We start from the raw sequence: 19,168 nt of genomic DNA on the forward strand, positions 1-19,168 counted from the left end.
TTCATCTTATTGAGTTACAATTTTATTTAATTAGGGCACAGAAATATATTATAAATTATTTTTTTAATGGTTAAAATTTTTAGAAGAAGAAGCATGGAGTTGAACCCGATCCCGTTACTTTCTTTCGTGTCACCCACACGCGCAAAGACAATAGTTGTATTGATGTGCCATCGGAGGAGAGAGGGGTAAATATTATACTATTTTTTTTTCCATAATGTGTATTTTATGTTCTTAAATTTTACTTACAAATTTATCTAAATATTTGTTTATTAGATGTCCATGGAGAATTTTGTTGACTCACGGGTTGAGTCTGGAGCGGATGACACTTCTGAACTTCGCACAGCAGTGTATGTTGAGGAGATGGGTCTTGAGAGGAAAAATAGAGTTCGGCTCTATGGACATGGGGTGACACCTGAAATGGTGCCTTATGCTAGGGCTCAATCTAGTACTTCTTCTCGGAGATCATTGAAGACAAGAGAAGCTCTTTTGGAGGCACAGTGCCTCGAATGGTAGAAGAAGCAAGAGGCTATGCAGGCTAAGCAGGATGCCCAAGATGAGGCAATTGAGCTGTTAAAGACTCAGTTACAGCTACAGCAGCAGCATCAGCAGTATCAATTGCAACAACAACAGATGATGATGTTTATTCAGCAGCAACAGCAAGTGATGATGCAGACACAAACACACTCGCAGAGCTCGCATCCACAACAGCCTTCTGGCCAGAGTCAGCCTCCACATTCTCCCTATGGAATGTTCTCGATGCATCCTATGTACCAGATGCCGTTTATGCCTCAGTCACCTTTGCATCTGCCTATGTATCGGCCAGAGGTACCTTCTCAGCCATCTCCTAGTGGGTCACATCATTCTACGGGTGTTGGATTTTCCGGATTGCTTTCCGATAATTTAGGTGATGAAGAATTTGTGAGACAGTTTGGTCCGCAGGGAGGATCAAGGTCACATTCAGCTTCCGGTTCGGGTTCTGCTGCGGGACTTGAGTAGATTATTTTTGTTTGCGTACTTTATCTTATCTCTATTGATGGAACAATATTCTTTGACATGTATTGTTAATTGAAAGCTTTTATCTTTATTAGTGTATAATTATTATTTGAAATGTTTTATATTAATTAGTTTATTTTATATTAATTATTTCAAATATAATTTCATTTATTTTTTTTATATATATTCAATAATTCTGGCGGTTGTATCCGCCAGGAAAGGATTTTTAAATATATTTTATTACTTTTCCTGGCGGATACACTATCAATACCGGCGGTTATATCCGCCAGAAAAGTATTTTTTTATATATTTTATTACTTTTCCTGGCGGATATACTATCAATGCCGGCGGTTATATCCGCCAGGGATTAGTTATTGCCGGCGGTTATATCCGACGCGAATTACTCAATGCCGGCGGATATATCCAATGCAAATAAGTTAATGCCGGCGGATATATCCGCCAGGAAAAGTTTAATGCCTTGTCACCGTAAAATGGTATTCCTGACGGATTTAGACAGCTGTCCGCCAGGAAAAGTGTTTTGCCTGCGGTTTTAATGCTGGCAGAAACTCTATCCGCCACTGCTTCATAATCCTGGCGGATTTAGCTATTTTTCTGCCAGAAAATTGTTTTTCCTGGCGATTTAATTCCTCCAGGAGTAAATGCTTTTGTAGTAGTGCCTCAATGCCGCCGGAGGAGCCTAGCCTAACAATAGTGAACGATAAATAGCGTCGGCGGAGCACTTCGTGCTTAAGTTCAGTAACCCTAATCTTCGTGTTTCAAGTTTTGTATATTGTTTAATTTTGGAGTTTAGGCTCGGCTCTGTTTTTGCTTTTTCTTTTTTTGTATTTGATTTGATTTTTATTTCTCATTATGTATGTGATTGTTCCGTTGTTATGGTTTCTACATTAGAGTTTTAATTATTTTGAAATTGTGGAGCTCAGTCACAGCTTCTATTCATGAAATTGTGGAGCTTAGTCACAGCTTCTTACCTAATATTAATTGGTTCATGTAGTTGGACACTTTTTTTCATTTTGAGAATGTTTGGTGCAATTTTATTTATGGTGACATTTGTTTCAAGTGAGCCAATGCCTCCTGAGTTCTCACGTGCTATTAAATTTGGAAATGCCACTTACAATCTTTACAGTCACAGCATTTTTCATTTAGGCTTGAAGTTCATAACTAGTTTGATATTGGTCACAATTTCAGATTTTGTTAATTGGTTTTTATATGAGTTTTGGGGGTGGTTTAGGTGCAATGTCTATAGTTTTCATGTTGGACTTTAGGGTCTATCTTTTGGGAGTCTAAACTTTATCTCTTTCCATATCTATCACACTTTAGATTTAGTTATAACTGTTGGACAATAACAACTTCAAATGCAGTTGTGACTACCAAACAGTCACAACTAAGTTGGATAGTCACAATTTAGTTGTGACTGTCACGGTTAATTTTTTATTATTTTTAGGTGTGGTGTATTAATCCGTTAGATTTTCTTATTTTTCTTTTTCTTTTTGAATCCTTTAGGTATTAATTGATAGGCAAATGCATGTCCCACATCACAACTAAATTATGACAGTCACAACTTAGATTTAAGATGGCATCTTCTAGATGGAAGCAAAGATAGAAATGAATTTCAAATTATTTCTGCTTGACAGTCACATGTTTAATTTCCTCCTTAAGAGGGTATATGTTTAATGCAAATTTCCTTTTTATGTTAGCTTTTATGTTAAACATCTAGGTGTTTTATGTTAAAATTATCTTTTTATGAATATCATTTACAACTTCAAATTTTGTTAATTGGTTGCTAGCTATATGAATTTTGGGGGTGCTTTAGGTGCATTGTCTTTAGTTTTCATGTTAGAGCTTAGGGTTTTTTTTCGACCCTGAGAGTCACACTTAGATTTAATTGTGAGAGTCACATTTTCAAATCAGTCACAACTAAATCTAAAGACAGTCACAACTTAATTGTGATAGTCACAACTTTAGATTTAGTTGTGACTAATTAGATTAATTATTTTTCAAAAAAATATATGACAATATAGTATAAATTAGGCTTAAAGCAATAATTTTACATAGTAGTTGACTTAGTATAGTGGTGGAAGATGTTGTATTCCTCTTATTCAAGAGGGGTTCGAATCCCCTTTATGTCAAATGTTAATTTATCTTTTTTGTGTAATGAGTATAGCTTGGCTGGAATAAGGTGGCCGGAGGTCGACCGGAAGACAGTGGCCGGAGGACGGCAGGAGACAGTGGCTGGAGGTTGGCCGGAGGTCAGTCATGTTGCTGATGAGGGAAGGGTAGATTTGTACTTTTTCACAATGGCATAGCAAATAAATATAGAACTGTTAGGTTTGACTATTCAACTAGTATCTAATCTAAAATGATATTTAATTTTAGTATGTAAACTAAAAAGTTATTGAAATTTAGTAGTTAAAATCAATGGACCTTTCTTTATTTTGTGTTGTTTTATTGGGTTTTCACATGTTTATGTAACAAAAAGACAAAATATATATTTATAAGTATTTATTTTTATGCGATGGTTGGGTTGTCAATGTCGACATGGCAGTGGTAGTACTGCCATCACGTTTTTGCATGTGAGCCGCCCTATTAGGAAATTTTTATTTTTCCCAACCCCCAACCACCCACAGCCCCACTAAAAAAAATGTTGCTATTTACACACCACATTTCCTCTCACTACACACCCCCCACACTTTTCACAAATTTGAATTTTTTCATAACACACCTCTCCCATTATCAAAATACTTCAATCTCATTAACTCACCAAATTTCTTACTACACACTCACCCAACCCAAACACCACACACCACACCACACCAACACATCCAAATTACACACCCCAAGTTAAAAAAAAAAAAAAACAAAAAACAAAACCTAGCCACCTAAGTCCCGATCCCACCACACCCCACACCATCCACCCGCCAATGCCCACCCACCGCAGGCATTGGCGGGTTGTTCACCGACCTTGTTAGATAAAACTAAGACTTTTACTGAGAAACACACCAAGTAAGAGACTTTGTTTAACTGACTTATTTGATCATTCATTAACTTGAGAATAAATAGAACGTACAAAACACCAATATAGCATAAAATTAGGGACAACTAAACCTATGAGTTTTCCTCTAACTACACACCCCCACACTTTTCTCAAATTTGAATTTTCTCATAACACACCCCTCTCATTACCAAAATACCTCAATCTCATTAATCTCACCAAATTTCTCAATATACACCCACTCAACTCAAACACTACACACACCACACCAAACCAACACATCCAAACTACACACCCCAAGTAAAAACAAAAAAACAAAACCCAGCCACCCAAGTCCCAACCCCACCACATCCCACACCGTCCGCCTGCCCGCCGCCGGCAGTGGCAGTTTGTCTGCCGACCTTGTTAGATAAAACTAAGACTTTTACTGAGAAACACACCAAGAATGATCTAAGAGGATCTGGACAAAAATAATAATTAAGTTAAATTATTTATTTCCTTATAAAATAAATACTTTAACTAAATTATTAAAATATTTTAATAACCATTAAAAATGAATGGTTTAGAAGCAATCAGCTCTAAACCATCAAAAGTTAATGGCTTACATCCGTATTGGGTTTTAAGCAATTAGTATTTTGTGATTTAAATTCATTTAACTATTATAATTTTGTTATTTTTAGAAGTACCATATGTATATAAGTCTGAATCATTGAATCAAATAGACAAACAATTCCAGAGCTTCTTCCTTTGTTCTTTAACTCTCCTAGCTTTCTCTTATTTTAAGGACGTCTGCTTTCAAAGAGAAGTAACGACTCCTTGTTCTTATTGATTAGGAAATTATAGTTCTATCTCCTAGAAGTTTTGGATCAAGTGGTATCAGAGCGAATAGATCCGAGAGGGTGACAGTGGTTTATGGTCCTAACTCGCGGCCGACGCAGAACTTCTGGTGAAGAACTTGTAGGTCCTTTGATTGTCCATAAAAGACCAAGATCCAAGAGAGGAAAAAACTCAAGCGAAACACCAATTGGTGATGGGGAGCGAATCACGAAACTAGAGAAACAAGTGGAAACCTTATCAGCATCAATTTCTAAGCTTGTGGAAAAATTAATTTCCACACGGGCATCCACTTCTAAGGAGAAATATCTTAAGAAGAAGGATGACGAGGAGAGCGAAGAAGAAGACGACACCAACCATAACACAAGAGATAACAAAGAAGAAACGGGTAAGAACAATAATCCCATAGATACCTTAGAAATTGATTTTAAGGTTGATATCCCTATGTACAGAGGTCATGTTGATGCTGAAAAATTAGACAACTGGATTGACACATTAGAAACTTATTACACATTGTATAAGTATTCTAATTCTCAAAAAATAAAATTTGCAAGCTTGAAACTTTCAAGTCATGCTCTAACATGGTGGAGGTCCTACCAACAACACCACGATGAATCAAAGTTAACTTGGAAGAAATTCAAGATACTATTGAGAAAACAATTCTATCTAGTTGGCTATGAAGAAGAAAGATGGTATCGATGGCAACACTTCAAGCAAAGATTCGGGCATACGGTACAAAAGTATACAACTGAGTTTCATAACAAAGCTATGGTTTTGAATATCGATGTCTATGACTACGATGTATTCATGAAGTATATTGGAGGTCTTGCTGACTATATATGGAAAGAACTAAAATTGTTCACCGTAGAGTTGATTGAAGAAACTATTGTGAAAGCCATCGCCATTGAGGCGAAAAACAAAAGAACTGACAAGAAGGATGATAAAACTAGTAGCAAATATGATTGGAAGAATAAAGGGAAGCAAAACAAGGACGGTCCATCGCAGAAAATTACTGTGAACATTGTTGAACCAATGGACATGTCAAAGACAAGTGCTGGATACTCCATCCTGAGTTGCAACTGAAGAACTAGAGAAATAACCAAGGGAGAAATGATAGAAAGGCTACCTTGACTATACAACAGGCAGAAGAACTTTCAGAGTTGAAGCAACCTGATGCTACACTTACCCTTATGAAAAAACCAACAGATATTGGAGATGCCTACAACAGAGAAGAGCTTTGCTACGTGAACATTCAGGTAAAGCAAAGTGTTGTGCAGGCAATTATTGATCCAGGAAGTCAGAAGAACCTGATTTCAGAGGCTCTAGTAAGAAATGTTGGCTTAGAAACTACACCTCACCCTAAGCCTTATCCACTTGGGTGGATTCAGAAGAACGTTGACATGTAGATCACAAAGCAATGTATCTTCAAATTCGCAATCACCAATCGATACATCGATGAGGTGACATGTGAAGTGGTTCCATTGGACGTATGCCAAATCATATTGGATAGTCCGTACTTATGGGACCGGGATGCCATTCACTACAGGAGGCATCACAAGTATCGTCTTGTGAAGGATGAGAAGGAATTTCACATCAACTCTTGCAGGTTACAAACCACAGATAGTTTGTTAACAACAACCCAGGCCAAGAGATTGGCAAATTCATGTGGGCGATTTGTTTTATTAATGATTCGACCTCAAGAGCTAAGTTCAGGAGCTATCACACTATCAACATCGACTGTATCTCCTTCACAATATTCTGATATTGGAAAATTGTAGGAGGAGTTCAATGACTTATTCCAGGATGTGCAGGGATTGCCATCGCGGAGAGCTGTTGAACATGAAATTCATTTGGTAGGAGATTCACCACTACCAAACTTGGGTTTGTATTGCACTTCTTTGACGAAATTTGAAGAGGTCAAGAGGCAAGTTCAAGGACTTCTTGAACAAGGAGTTATCCGACCTAGTTGTTCACCATGTGGTTCACTAGTCTTACTTGTGCCCAAGAAAGATGGAGGATGGTGCATGTATGTTGATTACAGGGCACTCAATAAAATTGTGAGATCCCGTATTTTTTCAAAGATTTATTTTAAATATTTTGAGAATTTATTTTAAGAATTTTGGGAATTTATTTGGAATTTAAAAAGGTTCTAATTTAATTTTTAATTTTTGTTTTAAAATTGGGCTTGACCCAAAAGTTGATTTTTAAAGTTAGTTGGCTTTCGTCTTTAACTTTGGGCACGTTGGATAGGTCTCGAGTCCACGAGTTCGTAGACACGTAGCATGCATCGATTCGAGTTACGGTTTGAAAGTCACGGGCGTTTGAAGTGAGGGGTAATTTTGTAAATTTATTAAGATGGGTTTTAAAAACCCAAAATCACTCACTCTCTCTCTCCTCCCGCACACACACACCCCCTCCCAGCCGTCATCATCGACCACCCCGCCGACCTCGACATCTGGTGAGCACCCCCAGACGCCGACCACCCTTCCCCGGCCCCGATCTCTATCTCTCTCTCCCGCAAACTCTTTCTCTCTCTTCTCCTCTGCGTGTGGCCCCACCACTGGAGGTAGTGGTCCAACCACTTTCCCGGTGGCGCGGGACCACTGGCGTGTTGACGTGATCCCCTTGGGCCGGCCAACCCCCCCCCCCCCGAGCTTCCCTTTGCCAGCCGGTGCCCCCTGCGCGCAGAAACAACTCAGAAAAGCCAAGCTTAGCCGCCGACTTCCGCCGTCGATTTAGGCCATTTTCGGCAAGATTTGACCGTCGACCCAGTTACGAGAATTGATCCTTGAGGTATGGGTAATTCTTCTCCTAAGGTGGGCACGTCCAATTTTGAGAAATTGAAAATTCGATTTTAGGGTTTATGCCTTTTTCGAATTTCTCAAATTGGACTTGAATTCGAGTTGTTTTTGTGCAATTGAAGGTTCTATTGTGCAATTAAGATTAATTAGAGTTGATTTTGGGTATTTCCAGGTTTGTGCCACCGCTGCCACCACCGTAACCACCACTTTTGGCGACGGGTTAGTGGTTGTTTAACCTGATTCCGCTCAATTGCGGTCCCAGGAACCTTTCTAGGTCCTTTTGGTGAGTTTGTGTGTTGTTTGGGGTTGGGCAGCCCATCATGTGTGGTGGTTACCACCCGTTTCGGTCGTTGAACGACCATTTGTGAATCCTTTTGTATTTGATTTGGTTGTCTGGTCTTAACAGGTACACGGGTTCGGGAAATCTTATTCCCAATGCCGTCATGCTGCCGAATTTGTTATTCGAGCGTGTTGCCGTTCAAGGGCATTTCAGTCTTTTTACGTGATTACACGGTGAGTGAAACTTATCGGATTGTAATGTAGAGTACCGTTAGTGGATTGTCTGTTTTGTGTGTTTGTTGTTATACATTAGAGAAGGCTAAGTGTAGGATTTGAATCATGAGAATGAATTGACGAGGATTTGAGGCTAATGAATTAATTGGGAATTATAGAGTTGCCCTGAGAATAATTGCTGAATTAGACAAGAAATGCTTATTATCGAGGATTAATGAATGATGATTAGGCAATTATTTTACAGAATAATCAAGTTACTTATTGAGGAAGTGTTGGTATGATTTGAGTGGCAAACAAGTGAGGGGTCGTGAGTAGGAATCAACTTCGGAAAGGATTCGGCATAGTTCGGAGTAAACAGTGAGTGGACCTTGCTTTATAAATGTTTTAAGAATAAATTTTCTCACAGCAAGTGTTGATGATGATGCATATGTAGAGATGAATTTGAAAAGAAATACAAGAGGCATTAATATATTGTTAAACAATGATAGTTATGAGTTAATTTCAAGGGATGTTGTGATTGAGGTTGTGCGAGAAATACCTGCCTGCCCGTGCATCGATTCGCTCTGCACGAAAAATGGCGAGCCTAGTTACCTGCCTACTCGTGTATAGATTCGCTCTGCACGAGAAGTGGCGAGTATTTCTGCCTGCTAGTGTTTATGCACGGGATGTGGCAAGCTTAATTACCTCAGTGTATGACCAGCAGTTCTCCGGGTACTAGTGTGGCGTGAGATTTACAGTTTTGGAGATGATTTAAAAATGAATTTGAGAAATGGTTTTAAAACTGGGTGATTTTCAAAGAGCGATATGAATGAAATTAGATAATTTGATTGGTTGCTTTGCTTGCGTGTATGCATGGATTTGGTAAAGTCTAGGTTTGAATCTTGAGGATAGAAATGATGGTGATTATGCATTGAGGTTATGTATTGGACGTGAATGATTTGAGGTTGAGGTTAATCGTTGACGATTAGGCAATTGATTATTGGAATGACTTATTATTATTATTGGTGGGATTTGATGTGAAAACGAGGAATATTGATTATCTTGATGCTTGGATCATTGGTGAATGAAATTTTATGTGATTGAGGAATTATGGACTTATGAGGATTATTTATTTATGGCTTGGTATTATAGTAAATATATTGTGGATTGTAAATTGTGATAATTGAGGAAAAGTATTTTGAGGCCATATGATTAATTATTGAGGATAATTATTACGTAATTTCACTCATACGAGCTGTAGTGAGCTTACCGGGTTGTTTGTTTGAATGACCCGGTATGCCATAGATATGGTGCAGTGGGGTTATTTGTGTTTTGCAGGTTAAGTAGGCTGAGGAGGCAGTGAGGAGAAGTCGAGGCAGTATTACCCATTTTAATTTGATTTAAATCGATTTTATACAGTGATTTTACAAAATGTTTTTGGACTCGCACCCTGATTTATTATGTTTATGCACATGGCTCATTGTTTGAAAAATGATTGAAAGACAGTGTTTCGGTATTTTTATTGGGCCCGAGGTTCGGGGCGTTACAAAAATAACCATTAAGAATCGGTATCCACTATCGATGATTGATGACTTGTTAGACCAACTACACGGTGCTCACTACTTTACAAAGCTTGATCTCAAATTTGGCTATCATCAAGTTCGCATCCATGAAGAAGACACTTGGAAGACTGCTTTCAAGACGAAGCAGGGACTATTCAAGTGGATGGTTATGCCATTCGGATTATGTAATGCTCCAGTCACCTTTATGCGATTGATGAACGAGGTACATACTCTGCCCATTCATTGACGATTTTGTCATTGTATAATTTGATGACATACTATTATTTAGTATCACATGGGAGGAATATTTTCATCATATTGCTCAGGTTTTGAAAGTTTTACGAACAAATCAGCTACAATTGAACGGTAAGAAGTGTGAATTCGGGAAGCAACATCTTGTATACTTGGGATTTATTGCTGGTGCAGGAGAACTGAAGGTGGATCTAGAGAAAGTGCAAGTTATCTCCAAATGGCCTACACCTCGTTCAGTGACTGAAGTTCGAAGCTTCATAGGTGCATGTCAATATTTGAGAAAGTTTATTCGACACTTTTCACAATTTGCAGCACCTTTACACTCTCTTACAAAGGCCAATTCAAAATTTGAATGGTCGAACAAACATGAGAAATCTTTCCAGTTGCTAAAACAAAAGATTACCGAGGCCCCAGTGTTAGCACTACCAAATATGTAGAAACCATTTGAAGTAGAAGCAGATGCGTATAACTACGCCATGGGAGCCGTTTTATTCCAGGATGGGAAGCCAGTTGCATACCATTCTGAGATGTTTAGTGGGCCAGTTTTGAACTATCCACTTATGACAATGAGCTTTATGCATTACACCAATCGATGAAGCATTGGAAAGCTTACTTGTTGGGAAAGGAAGTTGTGGTTCACTCAGGGCACAAACCTCTTCAGTTTTTGACTACACAGTCAAAATTGCAGCAAGCTCGCCATATGAAATGGATGTCTTACCTCCAACAATTCAACATTGTGATCAAGTACAAGAAAAGAGTGACCAACAAGTTGGCAGATATGCTATCTCTACAATGACTGGTTAGTTCCGCATTGCTGGTGGCTATGCAGATCCAACCAATTGTTCATTCTAAGTACACCAAAGGGTATGACATAGATGCTGATTTCAGCTCCATTTATGTGAAGCTACAACAGGGAAAGTGACAGGACCGCCCCCGGATTTCACCCTGAAACTCGGAGGGGTCCTGTGGGATCCAAATTCAAGGAAAATTCTACCGAAAGTTCGGCAGAACCTCTCCTAAAAATGGATTAACTCAAAATTTATAAAACCTATAAGAACACTTCTAAAATCAACAACCGCCTCTACCACAACCAAAAAGGGTCTCAAACCCAACAATTACAAAGAAAACCATCTTAAAATTTAAGTGTGGTTATCAGAGCCACTATTCTATTACAAAGAATTTTTACAAATTAAAGTGGCGCGTACAGGGTCCGAGTAAAGAAATGGACGTTAATGCCTTGACGTGATTGACTCGACCTCCACCAAAACTACTACCTGGGGGGAAAAATTTAGACAAAAATAGGAAAATTGTGAGATAACTCAGTGAGTGGACAGATTTATGGAAACGAAAACAAAGGTAAACTTTCTGTTCAGAAATCCTTCAGAACCATGTTTAGCTCTAAGACCTCACGTCACTCTTTGAAATCCCCCAGTTTTAAAACCATCTTACTATCCTTAAGAAAGTCACAAAGTTTATTTAAACTTAAAAAAATTAAATAAAAAAATATATAATTTCTCAAGATAACAACTTTCTAAAATAAAAGAACCATAAAAAGATCGTAACAACCTTGATAAAACTCAAAAGAATTCCTCACTTTAATTCATATTTAATAACTTTTGAAGATAACTATTTAATTACCACCATGCTTATACCCTGAAAAACCTGGCTATACACCTGTGCGGAATTCTTGCATCGCACAGGCAGGCAATGTTCTGCCCATACACACGCGCGGAGTAAGATCCATACACGTGCAGGCAATCCTGGTCGTATGTGCATGCAGAGCGGCCTCCAAAGGGCGAAGCATCCGAGCACACAGCCTAAAGCCTAAATGTGTACAGTGATGGGTCCCAAAGACCTATTAAATCTGATAACCTGGAGGGTACTGCAAAGGTGGTTTGAAAACCATCGTTCATAACCAAACATAAATCCTTTTCCCGCCGAGAGAAATACCATTGAAAACTCTTTTATGAATTTAAATCCATAAGCCCAAAATGTATTATTCAGATTAAATTTAAACTACATGAATCAAATCCAAACTTTTCGATAATACCCAAAATATTAAACAAACCATGTGAATAAAATAAGGAACTAGATTTCCTTTCCAAAAACCAACAACTCATAAAACCAACCTGTAAGTCCATGTTTTAAACTTATTTATGAAAGCATTTGAAAACTAAAATCTATCGCCATTTATCAAATCCAAAATCAATTGTAAGATATTCAGCATAATAGAATTAGTGAAATTTTCATAGATTTTTTAGGAAATTAAAAGTCCACTCGAGTTTACTATTTCTAAACTAAAACTCAAGATAATAAAATAAATAAATTCATAAAGTTTAGGCAATGCTTCTAAAAACAATGTCCACTCACAAAGAGAGCCTTAGCTTCGATCCTCCGTTGGATCGTCACGAGTCACGGCCGTATCGCCTATAGAATAAACAATCAAAGAAATACAATTAGTTCCGACTCAAGACACTTAAATGTATATGTGTGCTCAACTTAACGTCACACCCGACTCTCATTCTAACTCGACGGTTCCCAACATCCACTTGTAGACCCAAAACTCCTACGTAAACACTCTGAAAGCTCCCCGGCTCAGCCTAACCAAAAAACATCCTAACCAAGATCGATAACCAACTCTAGAGTTGTCCTAAAATAAACCTACAGTAGCAAAAAGGTAGTGAGGGTTTGAAGTCACCGCGTGTGTCGCCCGAGGTGACTGTTTCCAGTCCAAAATTCAACCAATTAAATTTAATTCCAACCAAACCCACTAATTTTCTCAGTCCTAAACAACTATTAGGTCTCCTAAGGACGAAATTTATCCAAGACAACACCATAGTAGCCCCCAAATCTGAAAACCCAAGATAACCCGAAATGGCATTAAACCCCCAATTTCTCATTTCCACAAAACTCAATTTAAACAATGAATTCAATAGGAAAAAAAGAAAGCTCACAGCAAATGAAGGATTACCCACCAAAAATCTTGAAGATTTGAGGTGAAAATTCGACTAAAAATGGAGAGGAAGGCCAGTGGGTCTGTGTGGCTTTTCCAAGCAGGACCAGCATGCAGGAGGGCTGGGTTGGCTGGAGGAGCAGCTGGGGGTGTCAGCCGTCCTGTGGGAAGGTCACCGGCGGCTGGTGGCGGCAAGAGGTGGCTGGTTTTGGTGATTGGTGGTCGCGTACAGAGAAAGGGAAGAGAGAAGGAGAACACGGGGGAGAGAGAATAAGGAGAAGGAGAGAGAGAGAGTGGGTGAACTCGGGGGAGGGTGGTCGGCGTCTAGGGGTGGTCACCGGAGGTCGGGGTCGGTGTCTAGGGGTGGTCGCCGGAGGTCGGGGTCGGCGGGGGTGGCCGGCGCAAGCCAGTGGTTGTGGCTGGGTTGGTGTATGCAGGGGAGGAAGGTGCGAGAGGGAGAGAGAGAGGGAGAGAAAGAGAGAGAGAGAATGAGATAAATTGGTAGAAATTTCTGGAGAAAGGAGAGAGAATGAGAGGTTTCAGAATTTAAAAAAAAAAAAAAAGGGTTTTCAAAACCCAAGTGAAATGTTACAAAATTGCTCCTCACTTGTATGGTCTGTAACTCCTAAACCGTAACTCGGATCGACGCGTGCTACATGTCTATAAACTCGTGGACTCGAGACCTACCATTTGGGTCCAAAGTCAAAATCAAAAGCCCAATAGAATAAAAAGTCAACTTTTGGGTCAAAGAAATTAAAAAAAAATTAAAATTAAATCACAACCTCTTTATTTTCCAAAATGATCAAATTAAATTCTCAAAATATTTAAATAAATCTTTGAAAAAAAAAAATACGGAGTCTCACAATATAAAAACATAACACCTTTAACATGTAAGCTTTGAACAACATTAAATCAATTTCAGTGAAAACACTGAACAAATTCTTAAAACATTTTCCAAAGTAATTTAGTAAAAATTTTTCCAAGGTCTTTCAAATTTGATTTCCTTATAAAATTTCTTAAATGAACAAAATTATATAAAATTTTTTAAATTTCCAAGGAAATTTGGGTCAGGTCGTTACAGAAAGACTAGTGAGTATCAATTGAAGGATGGAATGATGTAAAAAGGAACACAATTATGCATTCCAGAAGATAGAGATAGACTACATTGGATTCGAGAGGCTCATACTTCCAATTTAGCTTGCCATTTTAGAGTAGAGAAGACTCTACTGAATCTCCGTCGCTATGTATTCTGGCCAAAGATGCATCTCAATGTTTCTCGTTACATTCGAGCTTGTGTTCTATGCAATACATTGAAGCCTTCTAATAGAAAGTTAGGACTGTATCTACCATTGCCAGTACCTAGCCGACCTTGAGCATTTTGATGGATTTTCTTTATGGATTGCCTAAAACCAAGTATGGAAATGACTACTTGTTTGTAGTCGTGGAACATTTTAGCAAGATGGTGATTCTTATTCCATGTAAAAAGACCGTAATCGGAGAAAGGAGCTGCTAAGCTCTTCCAACATGTTTGGAAACATTTTGGCCTACCTACATCAATTATTTCTGATAGAGATAGTCGATTCTTAGGACATTTCCGGAGGTCTTTATGGGGAATGATGGATACTAGGTTGAAACGGAGCACTACTTTTCATCCACAGACCGATGGACAAACAGAGGTAATTAACCGGACTATGATGCATTTGTTAAGGGGTTATAATTCCAAGCACTCAAAAACTTGGGATGAAAGTCCCCCTTACTTACAATTTTCTTTTAACCGAGCAATTCATGGCTCCACACTCAAATCTCCATTCGAGGTTTGTTTGGGATACTTACCTCAGAGTCTTTTCGACTTGGCATTCACTACGAGTGACAAGCAGTTAAGTGGAAAGGAAGAAGAAGAACATGCTCGAGCACAAAAATTTCTCGAACGAGTTAGCAAGATCCATAAAGAGGTAAAGGCACAACTACAACGATTGCAGAAGTGATATAAAGCTTGCCATGACAAGCACCGTGTGCCATGTACCTTTAAGGAAGGTGATCTAGTATGGTTACACCTTGGAAAAGGGTGTTAACCGGAGAAGGTAAGAAGCTCAAGCTTATTCACTATGGACCGTTCACGATTATCAAGAAAATTGGTGACAACGCCTTCCAGCTTGAATTACCACCATACATGCATATGTACTCGGTTATTAATGCCGAGAATTTGAAGGTCTTTGAACCATCGCTACTTGATGATAACCCTAACGAAGACACTCGTCTCTCATCTGTTGATGACCTAAGGTTTGAACGAGAAGACCCTTTGACGGAGGATTGCATATTAGAGAAGAAGGTTAATGAGACCTGGCATGGAAAGTATGAGTTTTTACGCATCAACTTCCCAGCAAATCCAAGTGGTATCTTTGAGACAAGGCAACCAAAGAGTTCCCCACCTCACCATTTAACTTGAGCAGGAGCTCAAGGTTCTTAAATGGGGGAGCCATGATCTAGAAGGATCTGGACAAAAAAAAATAATTAAGTTAAATTATTTATTTCCTTATAAAATAAATACTTTAACTAAATTATTAAAATATTTTAATAACCATTAAAAATAAATAGTTTAGAAGCAATCAGCTCTAAACCATCAAAATTTTATGGCTTACATCCGTATTGGGCTTTAAGCAATTAATATTTTGTGATTTAAATTCATTTAACTATTATAGTTTAGTTATTTTTAGAAGTACCATATGTATATAAGTCTGAATCATTGAATCAAATAAACAAGCAATTCCAGAGCTTCTTCCTTTGTTCTTTAACTTTCCTAGCTTTCTCTTATTTTAAGGACATCCGCTTCCAAAGAGAAGTAACGACTCCTTGTTTTTATTGATTAGGAAATTATAGTTTTATCTCCTAGAAGTTTTGGATCAAAATAAGAGACTTTGCTTAACTGACTTATTTGATCATTCATTAACTTAAGAATAAATAGAACGTACAAAACACCAATATAGCAGAAAATTAGGGACAACTAAACCCATGAGTAACAACCCACTAAACCCATGAGTAACAGACTCCTATACTGCTTGAGATACTCCTAAAGAATAGGTAACAACTTGACTTCATATAGAATAGGACAAAAATTATTTATTCAGCATAAATAAATTAACAAAACAATTCTTAACACTCTCCCTTAAACTGAAGTCTTCAAACAATCAGTTTAGAGAAAAAAACTTCATCTTCGTGCACCACAAGCTGCTACTTCCTTCAAACAATAGCCTTCATAGAGCAAACACCCAACAAATTTCTCAGCTTAAAAAACACAGGTAACTTTAGAGGCATGGTCAGAATATCTGCAACTTGGTCTTCACTTACAAAAAATTAAATCAATCATACCATTCTTGCAAAGATCATGCAAGAAATGAAATCTCACATCTATATGCATGCTCCTCCCATGTAAAACTGGATTTATAGAAAGCTTGAGTGCCAAGATATTATCACAATAAATTGGTGTTGAGTCTTGTTGCTAGTAGTGTAGTGCCATAAGTTTTCTTCTCAGCCAAATGGCTTGAAAAGTAGATCCAGCTGCTGCAACAAACTCTGCTTACGTTGTTGATAATGTCACAATTTGCTGCTTCATTGATGACCAAGAAATAGCCCTTGAACCCATCATGAAAACATACCCTGAAGTACTTTTCCTATCGTCTAGATCTCCTGCATAATCACTATCTATGAAGCCAAACAGATCTGACTGTGCTCCTTTTTTATACAGTATTCCAAAATCAGATGTGCCCTTCAAGTAACGAAAAATTCGTTTTGCAGCTAGAAGATGAATGTCAGTTGGATTCTCCATGTAACGACTAACAAGGCTTACATCATGCATTATATCCGGCCTAGTCGAATTCAAGTACATTAGACTGCCCACTATTTGCTTGTAGAGTGTAGCATTAACCTTCTTTCCACTAGAATTCTTCATTAGCTTCAAATCTTGTGATGATGGAGTACCAATTGTATTGCACTCATTCATCTAGAACCTATCCAAAATTTCCTGAACATACTTCTTCTGAGAAATCAAAATTCCAGCTGCTAATTGTACTACTTCGATGCCAAGGAAGTAGCGCATCAATCCATAATCTGTAATATCAAACTCAGTCATCATAGATTGTTTAAAGGCATCAAACATGGCTCTATCATTACATGTGTAGATCAAATCATCGACATACAAGCACACGATAAGTATCTTCCCTCCTTCTCCAAGCTTTGTGAAAAGTGAATGCTCATATGGGCATTTTTGAAAGCCTTCTTTAGCAAAGTATGCCTCTATGCGACTATACCAAGCCCTAGGTGCTTGTTTCAGTCCATAGAGTATCTTCTTCAGCTTGTAAACCTTATTTTCATTCCCTTGCAGTACATAACCAAGAGGTTGATCAATATACACCTGTTCTTGTAACTCTCCATGAAGCTAACTTCACATCTAATTGAAAGATAGGCCATGAATTTTCTACTACCATGAAAAGTACAAGCCGAATGGTATCAAGCCTTGCAACTGGAGCAAACACCTCTTCATAGTCAATGCCAAATTCCTGCTTGTAGCCTTTTTTCACCAAGCATGCCTTATGCTTGTCAGTCTCTCCATTCTCATTCAATTTTGTTTTGTAGACCCACGTACTTGACTCCAATTGTCTTTTGCCCTTTTGGAAGTTCTGTTAGCTCCCAAGTATCATTCTTCTCTATGGCTTTGATTTCAGTATCCATGGCTTCTTGCCACTTTGTCTCTTTGACAACATCTTGAAATGCAACAGAATTGTTATCTACAAATAGAGGAAAATGAAAAAGTGCATCATCATCAGATAGTTCTCCACTTACATAATCCATCATCCAAGCTAGTCTCTTTCTTGGGCGTTGTTCTCTTGGATTGGATGGATTTGATAGTTGGACATCACTTGGAATAATTGCAGAGGAACTTGGTGGGGCTGAGTGAGTGGAATTCAGTGGCTACTGCTGCTGAGAGGAACTTGGTGGGGCTGAATGAGTGGAATTCGGTGGCTGCTCCTGCTGATCCGACTCTTTTTCCACTTCATCTAATCAAAACATATTGGAATATACTACTGCTGCCTAGAGCTATTGTCAGTCCAATTCCATGTCTTTTCTTCATCAAATACAATGTTCCGGCTGGTGACAATCTTCTTGAAAATTGGATTAAATAGCTTATAAGATTCTGAAGCTTCACTCACGCCAAGAAAAACACATTTTTCACCTTTGTCATCAAGCTTTTTTCTCTTCTCATCCGAAATGTGGGCATATGCAACGTAGCCAAATATTTTAAGAAGATCAACTGTTGGTTTAAGACTGCTCCAAGCTTCATGTGGTGTCATGTTTTGTACAGCAAATGTGGGACTTCTATTCAGTATATGAATGCTCCAATTCACTACTTCTGGCCAGAAACGTTTTGGTATCATACATTGTACCATATTTAAAATGGTGCGATTCTTTCTTTTTGACACTTTATTCTGCTATGGTGTATAAGAGGTAGTGAAATGTTAGTGGTGAATGCCATGTATAGAACAAAAATTTTCAAAGGCTTGAGAATTGTATTCTCCACCACGATTAGTTCGAAAAGCCTTTATTTTTCTCCCTATCTCATTCTCAACAAGAGTCTTAAAGCTTTTGAATGCTTCTAAGAGTCAGTTTGGTAATGCTGTGAGGAAAAACAGCTGTGAAGAAAAATAGTTGTGAAGAAAAGTCAACTGTAAAGTAAAGCAGTTGAGTGTTTGGTAAACTATATTTTCAAAAGTGATGTGAGTGCAAAAAACAATATCAAGTGTTTGGTAAATGTTAATATAAAAGTGTTGTGACTATGTATAATTACTAAAATGTACATGATGCTGAAAGTGCCTTTCACTTATTTGTTTGGTAAAAATAAATTATTTTTTTACTTGTTTTTGAAATTTTTGGCTACAAATTTCATTAGCATTAATTTTTCTAAGAACAACACTATTAAATAAGTATGCCTATTTCTTTTTTTTTAAGTATATTATAATTTTAATCGTACAAACAAAATATCATAATTAATTATTACAATATAAAATATAACTAACAATAGACATATTTTTTAATTTAAAATAAACAAATAAAAATTATAGAAATCAATGAGGGTATTGTGAGTAAAATAAAATATTCATTGTTATTGTGATTCACTGTAACGACCCGACCCAAACTTTCACTACAAATTTGAGTTTTTACTTAACTTTGGTTTTACAAGGCTTTAAAAGAAATTGAACTGTGATACCTCGAGAACATT

The 19,168-nt window shown here is 37.8% G+C and overlaps 1 pseudogene; it reads right to left on the reverse strand.

The window, feature by feature from the left end:
- Positions 1 to 16,471: 16,471 nt before the first annotated feature.
- LOC147291829 (secreted RxLR effector protein 161 pseudogene) lies at positions 16,472 to 16,894 on the reverse strand (annotated as a pseudogene).
- Positions 16,895 to 19,168: the final 2,274 nt, after the last annotated feature.

Source organism: Dryas octopetala, chromosome 3 (assembly GCF_963921425.1).
Source record: "Dryas octopetala chromosome 3, drDryOcto1.1, whole genome shotgun sequence".
NCBI classification, from domain to species: Eukaryota; Viridiplantae; Streptophyta; class Magnoliopsida; order Rosales; family Rosaceae; genus Dryas; species Dryas octopetala.